Consider the following 9,897-nt stretch of genomic DNA (forward strand, 5'->3'; position numbering starts at 1 on the left):
GAACCCCAGGATTTGATTAGTAAACTCCTGGTCCCAATTTGGGCAGATTTCCTTTATTACTCTAGAGGAATTGGCATTTACATGTAGGAAAAGTAGCAGATTGAGCTGAGAACTAGGAGAGCTCTCTGTGTGTATTGTGCATTAGCATAGTTTCAATTATATATAAAGTGTGCATTTCTAATTCAATTTAGGTGTCAGTGAAACAGCAGCCGTTGAACAGTGGATATTTACGGGCTCTCCAGCACAGAGCTGAGCTCAACCCCACTCCCATTATGCTCATCACATCAACAGGAATCATCTTCCCTGGGACTTCTCTGGGAACCTTCCAGAGAGTGCTGAGAGCTCAGACAGCCTGTGCAGGGCCCAGGAGGGATGAAAGGAGACATCCTGGGCGGTGTCCCAGTCCAGAGCTGGGTGTGCATCAGGGACATGGCTTACAGGAGCCAGAACACCTGGGTGTGCTGGGTCCTTCCTCACCAGGACAGTGTACCAGCTGTGTACTTTAGTCTGGGCTGGGTGAATTCCCAAGTCTATTCCAGGTCCGTTAGCCACGAATCACTGCAGTGAAATCCTGGGCTCCAGCCTTAAAGGAAAATGAGGCAGGCATTGTGTAGATGTTCCCGCAAAGGCAAAAGGAATATCGAGCCATCTTAAGGAAAAGCTGACATAGGGCAGAAATGGGATACGTTTTCAAGAGCAAATGGTTCCATTAAGTCCAGAGAAGAGCTTGTGTCCTTGGAAGTCAGAGCTGGCCTGAAGTACTGTGTCCATCCAGAGCACTCAAAAACTGAACAGGCCTTGATGTGCTAAATTAGGTTACAAATATTTAAGCAATGCTTCCAGAGAAAACTTGTATTTCCCTGTCCCCCTGACTGTGGTTCTTCCCTTTCTTGCCTTTGCTCCTTGTCCTCTGCCGCACACCCACTACAGAATTTTTGTTGTTCTCTAAGTGCCAAATTGCTTCTGTCCCGTCACTCGATTTTTTCTAATGTTCAGTGTAATTAAGGCCTCGGAGCCAAGATGTGCAGAACAAGGGGGTCAATTGTGCTCCCACTTCCATGGTGCGAGCCCAGAGTGGCTCTGTGGAATGCTGCAGTAAATTTCCATGAGCCTGGGCAGAGCTGCTCCGCCGGGCAGCTCAGGGGGAGCTGACTCAAACCTCCAGAGCGTCAGGAGGGCACCAAAGGCAATCCATTACCACGGGGAGCTGCTACACTGCATGGGAATGAGAAAGGAGATAGCTGGGAGCCAGCCAGGCTGCCTCATCCCAGGGTGTCCTTGGGACTTCTGCTGTCTTGTGGGGCTCTGGGAGAGGGAGGGCAGGCTGGGTGGGCATAGGGAACATCCTCGGTGGCCATGGCTGCTTCTCCTCTTGGGACATCACAGTGTCACAGAGTCCCAGGATCACTGAGTTGGAAAAGACCTCCAAGACCACTGAGTCCACCCTGTGACCAACCCCAGCCTTGTCAACCAGACCACAGAGATGGAGCTTTTCACAGCAATTGGTTTCCTTTCCTGCCTTCTAGATGCTTTTTCCACAGGATAGCGGCTGGCATCTTGTGGGAACAGAGAGACCAGGAAGGGGAGTTCTTGTCAGGGCTGCTTCAGTGATGGGCCTAATTTAATGGGATGGCTGCGACCCAGGCTGGAGGTTGAGCAGGGAAGTGATGCAAGTCGGAGAAGAGAGGTCACGTAAATAACATCCTGCAGTGTGTTTGCTGTGAGCAAGCAGAATGTGAGTCGGGCAGAAATCTGTCTCTGTCAGGGACTCCTGCCGATCCATTTCTCCATGGATCAGCTGCACGTAAACTTAATCTGCTTATGCAGCAGCTGAGAGACTGAGATGCCCTCAATGCCCTCATCTCATCCCTGCATCCACAGAGTGTCCAAATCCCAGGGGAGCAAAAATTCCATCTGCATTTGGCGTGACCACCCCTCATGCCTCTCCTTTCCTCTCCCCCTCTGCATTGGGTGGGACAGGATTGAGCAGAAGTGAAGTCACCTCCGAGGACACATCTCATGGAAGGTGTCCCTGTCCATGGCAGGGGGTGGAATGAGATGAGCTTTAAGGTCCCTTCCTGCCCAAACCATTCCATGATTCCATGATTCTGCGGGCTGGGATGGAAGCTTGTGGGCTTAGAGCCTCAGTCCCACTTCAGATTGTCTGTATCTCTGTCATGGGTGCTCAGGGGAATCACCCTGAACACCCATGACAGGTGTTCATGAGTGTGTCCTCCAAAACCTTGGGCTGGCTTCCATCAGTGGCTCCTTGTCCTCACCAGCAGTGTCAGCCAGGCTGCTCCAGGCAATCTGGTCTGCCCAGTGCTGTTGTGCAGCCACAGGAGCTCAAATGCCACAAAAAGGAAAAGAAGAAAATCTTTATTTTGTCCTATTTTAAACTCAGCCAAAGTGTGTAGGTTGGAATATTCAGTTCATGTTTGTAAACATTAGTGGCAAATGTGTAACTTGTTTTGCATCCTATTTTATTTATTTCATTTACAGTATCATTCATAATACCTCATCCCATATAACATTTATAGTCACATTGCAAGGGCCAACCAGAATTAATCCGTGATGCTTCCCTCTGATTCATTTCTAGGTAGAAACCCTGAAAGATAATTTACATTCAATACAGGTGTTCTTTACCACTTTGGATCTGTGTTCCTCATCACCTGCCTGGTGGGTGAGCACAATCCCTTCCCTTTTGCATGTAGTGCTGCCTCCAGGCCTGCCTGCTCCACGATCCAAGGGCTGGTGGATTCCAGAGCACTCATCCATGTCTGCACTGCTGTGATTTCCTGTAACAAGCAGTGCAAGGTCGTTGCTGTGGGGATGGCTCACTCCCGATGCTGCTCCCTGCTCCTGCAGAGCTCTGCAGCACCGAGCTGCACGTTGGGCACGTTCCAGTTCCAGTGTGGAGCACCTGTGTGGGCAGCACAGCCCATGGGCAGGACACTCCTTTTGTGCTGCAGCGCTGCAAAGCAGGGAAACCACTGAGGGAAAGCTGAACTTCCATGGGGAAGAGTTTGGGATGGGGAAGGGCTGGGCCTGCCTGAGCACAGCAGTGTGCATCCTTGGCATCCCTGGTTCAGCTGGATTTCTGAGGACCCAGTCACAGGCACCCCTTTATTTAGCTTTGCTCTCTGGAGGAGACCACAGCCAGTGCACTCTGAAAGTGCTTCTTCCTGATTGCTCCCTTTGCAGATGCATTTTAGCAGGACTGCAGGTCAGCCAGCAGGACCTCCTGCACTTTGAACTGCGTCCTAAGAGCATCATTTTTCCAAGCCCCCTCACCCTCACTGAGATTTCTCTCCCTACTTAGCACCATGCACAGCAACAATCCCATTCTCATCACCTGAGCGCCTTCAACCGATTCTCAGTCTCAACAAGTTAATTAGATTAAAGGGTTTAAAAAAATCACTTTCACAGTGAGACATGAGCAGAAAGCAAGATGCTTCTCCTCATCTAAGAGAGCAAGAGCCATGTATTATATCAGTTAATTGGTTCTGCTCAAACTTGGATAATTCAGTTACTCCAGAGTGAGTGATTGCATAACAAACCCTTCAGTTCACAGCAGCCCAGTAGTCAGGGTGTGTGAGGATGTGCAGCAGGGCTGTGTGCAGGCAGAGCTGTGCAGAGCCCTGTGAGGAGCTCCAGGTGTCTTCAGCCAACACAGCCACCAAGGGCATGAACCTGCCTGGATAAAGGGAGGAGCAAGCAGCAGGTGCCCAGAGAGGAGTAATTATTCCTGGGGACCTCTTGACAAAGGTCATCCTCAGATGGTTTTAGTACAGCCTCTTAATCCTGCACCTCAAGACTGTCTCTGTTACAGTGATCTACATTTTTAGCCCAGTTTTCCCCAGGATGAAGCGTTGCAGTCACACCATCTGGCTGCCTGCACACTTCCCTCCCAGAGCCTTTGTCGTGTGCTTTGACATGTACTATTAGGTAGGTTTTACCAAATTGCATTTTGCTATATTTTAGTGTTTTTCAAAAATTAACACTACTAAAGTTTGCTTTTAAAAATATTTAGCCCAAACACAGTGGGGAAAAGGCTCCCAAGTGGTACTGAACATATGAGATTATGCAGGAAAATGTGTTTCTCAATGGGGAAGTTTACATCCACTTAGTTGCAGTCACGATACATTGTGTTCATCCCACAAGTGAGTCCTCACATTCAGTACCTCCCCACAGGACAGCTAAAGCTTAATAATTGCTGCAAACATTAGTGAGGGTTGAAATAAGATGGTCTTTAAGGTCCCTTCTGACCCAAACCATTCCAGGCTCATTCTGTACCTGACCATGACCCCAGGGGTCAATGGAATTGGGGTTTTTTGACTTCTTGGCTGTTCTGTCCTGGTTCAGAGTAAGGTGAGGGGGGCCCTTGGGGAAGGCTCTGTCTATGCACCCCGTTGCCCCTGGAGAGGGTCAGAGTGCAGAGGAGCTGAACATCTCCCTTGGCTGGGCTGGGCTGTGTGCCTGCACTGCCAGGCAGCAGAACATCAGCACTGAGCCATGGCTCTGAGCCACGGCCCTGTTCCCTTCCAGCTCTATTGAAGTGCTTCCCTCTGTCTAGACTATTTCGTGTCCTTCTCAGTGCCTTTTTTATGCCCAGAGCTCTATGGCAGCAGCCTGGGAGCATAATTCCCTTGCCCTGGAGAAACAGCCGTCAAGGCAAGAGCAGTGTTGGGGCCCTCTGTGCTCTCCTGCAGCATTGTGCCCACACAGAGCAACTCCTGCCTTTCTCATGGCATCTGCTCTCAGGCACAGTTGATGTAAATATCCTCAAAGCCATTTTATGTCCAGCTGCTGGTGAATCTACTGGAAGTACATCCACACATTTTCGACCTACTGCTCATGAAACGTGGAGTCAGAAGTGTTAAGTTCTTTGTTTGGTAGAGGACATGCTGAAACTGCTGCTTCAAAAAGATTAGGCACAGTAATTAAAGCATAATTGCTATTAATAGTTGTCTTCCTAATCAGACTTATCTCTCTATTGCTCCTTACCTCAGAGGATTTTTTCCTTCTTTGTGTTTTTCTGGGAATGTGTTTGTTATACAGGAAACAAAGCGAACCACGGCCATAAAGCTGTGGGTAAATGTGTGTAATTCAGTGAGCCCAGCACGCACTGGTGGAGTGGATCCATCCCTGGATGGGAGTGGATCTGTTTTCCTCACCTGCCTCCCCGTGCGTTCAGGCAGCAGCCTCTGGCAGTCTGTGATTGCCTCCAGCCCCGTTTTGAGCAGTGCAGTGGGTGGGTGCCTCTCAGCCAGCTGTGTGCTGTCCCTGCGTGCTGGCAGGAGGTGCTGCTCTGGCCAGAGCCACAGCAAGGGCTGCTCCTGCCCGATGGCACTCATTTCTACCACAGGCAGGGTGCTGGGGAGGACAGCTGGGGATCTGCACGTTCCAGCCCTTGGCACAGCCTCTGTGGAGACTTCAGAGTCCAGCCCAGCCCAGTGTGGTGCCAGCTGTGTTCCTCTGAAGGCCGGTGTTGGCACAGGGGCAGGGCAGGGGGTGCTCCATCAGTCCTTTCTCTGCTTCACTTTGTGCAAAGACAACTCATTTTCCTCCTGTCTTGGTTTTATCTTTCCTTCACTGTCTCTATCCCGCTCCTCTGTGCTTCCTCTTTTCTGCCATTCCCGTTTCTACTTGCTCCTTCCTTTCCCTTTTTTCTTTTCCAGTATTCATATTGCCCCTGAGTGCAGCCATGCAGCTACAGGAGAAATCCCCAAACAATCTGCCAGCCCTTTGAAGAAGGGTTGTGTTCTTCTGTGTCAGCTTAATTACTGTGTCCCACTGAGGATGCCAAGGCCTTCGGGGAGGGGAGAGCAGAGGCAGCTCTGAGCGCTGGATTCAGGCTGGGACTGTGCCCAGGGCACTGCGGGCTCCCGTGGGACACTGCCTGTCACTGCCCTCTTGTCACCCTGTCTGTGCCTCCAGCATCTGATTGTGCTGGATTTATTACGGGCTGGTTCTTACAGACCTGTCCCTCAAGTGCTGAGCTCCTCACCTGTGATCTGGGAAAGTGCTGAGCAGAGTGCTTAGAAATAAGCACTTTATTTAGTCACTGAGCGGGGTCAGGGCTGGCCGTGCCTGGTGGGAGCAGGCCTGCACTGCACCACGCAGAGGGTAAATCAAATTACAGAGTGCCTGGGGACAAACCCTGCTGACTGCCCTCCCTGCTGGCCTCTCTCCCTGAACCTGTAGATTCTGCTTTTCCCACACCCCAGGTCCTGCCTCTGCCTCTCTTACCTGGTCACCGCCAGTATCAACAAACTGAGCATGAGCTTTGTGAGAAAATCCATATTTTTCATGGCTCAACACCTTTCCTGTCCAAACACTGTGATTTCCTGGAAACAGCATCAAGCTGTTGTTAATGGGCCTGATCCCATAAGCTCACTTCATTCCCACTACTTCCTTGGCAAGTGAATATATTCATTTACATTCATATAAAATATAGTAAATATAAAATAGCATACAAAATTTATTATACAAAATGAATATATCCATTTATATTGTTTATTATATAAATATCCATATATTCATTTGACTTTTGCAGTCTGCTGGCATGTGTCTGCCCTTCTGATGAGGACTTGCTTTAGCAATGGAGGGAGTCAATGGAAGAGATACACAGGATTTGGGCCAGGCTTATCTTATTCCCCATCCCAATCAGGCTAAGCCAGAGCATCACCTCTGGAACCAGAGCCCTTCTGGAGCCTCAAGAGGGACCCTGCAGCTCTGGTGACACTGAGCTGGAACCTCAGTTGTTTTTAAGGAGGGTGTTTTGGGGTGGCCTGTGGATGCTGTGAGTATCAGCCCAGCGTGTTTCTGGAGCAGACAGGGTCACATCAGTGCCGTGCTTTTTACAGAAATAGCTCCCAGATGTAACCATTGTGTCACAGCACATTTATGAAATTTGGCAGAATTGCAGGATGTGTGGGGTTTGTGTGCGTGAGGGTAAATCTGTGCTCCAGCCTCCTCTCTGACCTGCAGAGGAGGTTTGTCCCAGCCTCTCGGACTGTGTGTCCTTGCCTAGTTTGGGACCACAATAAACAGCCTTGGATGGTGATAAGACAATGACAGGGCTTGAACTCCAGGCTGGAGTTTTCCTCTGCTGGTGGAGATGGACACGGAAGCAGAGTCAAGGCATTTCTAGTCTCCAGTGGAAAATGAGAACAGAATTACTTCCCTTCTTGCATCCATTTGACAACTTTTCAGCTTTTTAATGCTCTTAAATGGTGTGAGAAAAATCCAAGCATGAGTGAAAGCAAAACTGGTAAATGCTTTCTTTCCTTCAGCTGGTGGGCACCAAACATCTCCCATTGCCTGTTTCTGTTATACTGTAATTAATGGTTTAATGCATCTGTGAAAGTGGGGAAAAATAACCCTAATCCTGTGCAAGGAGCTTTCTTTGCAAAGCAAAAGGCCACACAAGAAAGAGGGCATCTCAGGTTTGCTCCTGGTCACGCGTGTTTCCAGCCATCGAGTCATATGGAGAGTGATGAGCAGTGACAGAGTTCACTCCATCCCGTGTCAGAGGAGGCAGCCTTGCAGGGGGCTTACTCCCAAAACTGAAATAAGGAAGGTTTTTCTCCTCGTGGGAGTCAATAAAGCATCTGGCAGAGGCTCGGGAAGCATTTTCAGTGGGAGTCCCTGGAACCCTCTCTTGGGGTTCCCACCTCACCAGCTCTCACCCCAGTGTGCACGGGACAGACAAGGGCCAGAGCAGGTGGGGACAATGTGCCGGGGGTGCCACCAGCCAGGTGACCAGGCAGGGCACGGCCAGAGCAGGTGGGGACAATGTGCCCGGGGCTGTGCCACCAGCCAGGTGGCCGGGCAGGGCACAGCCAGAGCAGGTGGGGACAATGTGCTGGGTGCTGTGCCACCAGCCAGGTGACCAGGCAGGGCACAGCCAGAGCAGGTGGGGACAATGTGCCCGGGGCTGTGCCACCAGCCAGGTGACCAGGCAGGGCACAGCCAGAGCAGGTGGGGACAATGTGCCCGGGGCTGTGCCACCAGCCAGGTGACCAGGCAGGGCACGGCCAGAGCAGGTGGGGACAATGTGCTGGGTGCTGTGCCACCAGCCAGGTGACCAGGCAGGGCACAGCCAGAGCAGGTGGGGACAATGTGCCCGGGGCTGTGCCACCAGCCAGGTGACCAGGCAGGGCACGGCCAGAGCAGGTGGGGACAATGTGCCCGGGGCTGTGCCACCAGCCAGGTGACTGGGCAGGGCACGGCCAGAGCAGGTGGGGACAATGTGCTGGGTGCTGTGCCACCAGCCAGGTGACTGGGCAGGGCACAGCCAGAGCAGGTGGGGACAATGTGCCTGGGGTGCCACCAGCCAGGTGACCAGGCAGGGCACGGCCAGAGCAGGTGGGGACAATGTGCCCGGGGCTGTGCCACCAGCCAGGTGACCAGGCAGGGCACGGCCAGAGCAGGTGGGGACAATGTGCCTGGGGTGCCACCAGCCAGGTGACCAGGCAGGGCACGGCCAGAGCAGGATGGCTCCCATGGCTCCGGGGCTCTGGCTGCTGGCATTGTGCCCCACAGGTTGTGTTGGACAGCGAGGTGAGGCCGTGCCACTCCAAACCCAGGAGATGCTGGTCCCCACACGTCTCGCCAGGCTTTGGGAGGAACAGATGTAACCTATTTGCTGGATGTCTGAAGGGCATTAGGAAAAGGTCACTGGCTAGAATACGGATGACGTGCTTCAAAAGTGCACTAAAATAGCACAGTTCATTAAACTCTGAGGAGCAGAATGCTCACAGTTAAGGGGGGAATTGCCTTTATATCCCCTTTGTGGCCGGTTTTGTGTGGAGGAATTTAAAATAGTTTCATATAGTTTGGCATGGGTTTTTTTGGCCTTGTTATGAAATATTCACACTGCAGTTCAGAGAACTGAATCAGGACTTGCAGTCTGCTCCTGTGACTGACATGTATCCCCATGCCCTGCCTGTATTCCTGTTTTTCCCAATGCACACCCAACGGTGGAGCAAACCCCGCCAGTGACAAGCATGTTCCCTGTCATTGGGAAGCCATCCTGGGTAAGAACAGATTGCCTTCAACAATTTGTCTTCAACAGATTGTCCTCAGCCTCCTGAAGGAGGAGTGGATCTGCTTCTCCAACTCCAGATTGGAAACTCTGCCCCTGAGCCATGAAAGCAACGGCAGAAAACAGCTCCCTGTGTTCTTCTGGAAATAGAAGAGGGTTACAGACGAAGCCAATCAAACAAATGAGGCAGTGGTTTAATGACAGTGGTCCAGGGAAGCAGCCCAGGGGCTGTGCCTCAGGAATGCTGTTTGCTGGGCACCCATCCCCTGCTGCCAGACTGGGCAGGAGCCCCTCTCAGGGGGTGTGGGCACCCAAAGGATGAAGACAGAAGAACTCATCCAGTCTCCTCCAGCACCATCGACATGGCCAGCGAATCCATGGCCAAGCATTTCCTTTGGCCACGCTGGAGCTCTGGTGCTTTGGGCACCCACCTGCCCTGAAGGAGCCCTGAGCAGCCCCACGGCAGGCACTGCAGGTTTCATGCTCCTGCCCCTGAAACACTCAGGAGTGCGATGGAAACTCCCTCACCCGGCAGTGTCTGGATGCCAGGACTGTCCCTAATTCTCCCTGGAGGCTGCCACGAATTGCTTTGCTGTGGGAGGGGCTGGCCAGGGTCACGGTGAGGGGCGGGAGGCTGCTGGTGCCTCTCCTGTACCACCGGGTGATTCTGGAGCCTCTGGCTGAGTGAACATCCCCCCAAAACGGACAGGGCAGCTCTGGAGCTCCTTGCTCTGAGTTCCATCGGAGTGCCACCAGCAACGGCCTTGAAGCGGGCATGAGGGGCTTTACCCTCGCTCTTTATTCTGCTGAAATTCTGCAGAATTCCTGCTCTGCTCGCTCCCTTC

The sequence above is a fragment of the Haemorhous mexicanus genome, chromosome 13 (genome assembly GCF_027477595.1).
Source record: "Haemorhous mexicanus isolate bHaeMex1 chromosome 13, bHaeMex1.pri, whole genome shotgun sequence".
Classification (NCBI taxonomy): domain Eukaryota; kingdom Metazoa; phylum Chordata; class Aves; order Passeriformes; family Fringillidae; genus Haemorhous; species Haemorhous mexicanus.